Genomic DNA, 798 nt, shown 5'->3' with positions numbered 1-798 from the left:
CCCGCTCCTCACATTTATTAGGAAATTGAGTCCATTGATAATGAGAAATATAAATGACCAATACTTGTTAGTTCCTGTTATTGCTGTTGTTGTTGTGATTGTTGTTGTGGTGGTTGTTGTGTGTGCTTCCCTTCCTTTGGCTTTGCTGGTATGAGATGAATTATTTCCTGTGTTTTCATGGGTGTAGTTTTCTTCCTTGTGTTGAAGCTTTCCTTGTATTACCTTCTGTAGGGCTGGGTTTGTAGATAGACACCGTTTAAATTTGACTAGGTTTCCACATCACCTCCACAATTCCAGTTGTGCTCTTTTCTGCTGTCCTCCCCCTAATCTGGTCCCCTTCCTGTACCCATCCCCATCTGCTCCCAGTCCTCTCACAAAACCTTTTCTATTTCTTCTCCCAGGGAGATCGATATATCTCCCCTAGAGCCCTCCTGTTTACCTAACCTTTCTGGGTCTGTGGATTGCTCCACCATGCCTGCTCTCCCTGCTTCCTTTCAGTCTTCTTTATATCTGGCTTCCTCTGGCAAGTGTTGCCCCCTCTGAGGGAGGGCTTTCTCTTCTCAGTTGCTTATTCTTGGAAGTACCCCTATAGACCCACCCAGAGGCATTCTCTTAGTGGTCTCTAGATCCAACCAAGTTGATAATCAAGATCAACTATCAAAGGTCTGGAAATATGGCTCAGCAGTTAAGAGCACTGGTTGCAGTGGAAAAAAGATAGCATTTTCAACAAATGGTGCTGGCACAACTGGCGGCTATCATGTAGAAGAATGAGAATCGATCCATTCTTATCTCCTTGTA

This window comes from Mus pahari, chromosome 20, assembly GCF_900095145.1.
Source record: "Mus pahari chromosome 20, PAHARI_EIJ_v1.1, whole genome shotgun sequence".
Taxonomy (NCBI): domain Eukaryota; kingdom Metazoa; phylum Chordata; class Mammalia; order Rodentia; family Muridae; genus Mus; species Mus pahari.
The sequence above is the reverse complement of the archived record's forward strand: the minus strand, read 5'-3'. Positions refer to the sequence as shown.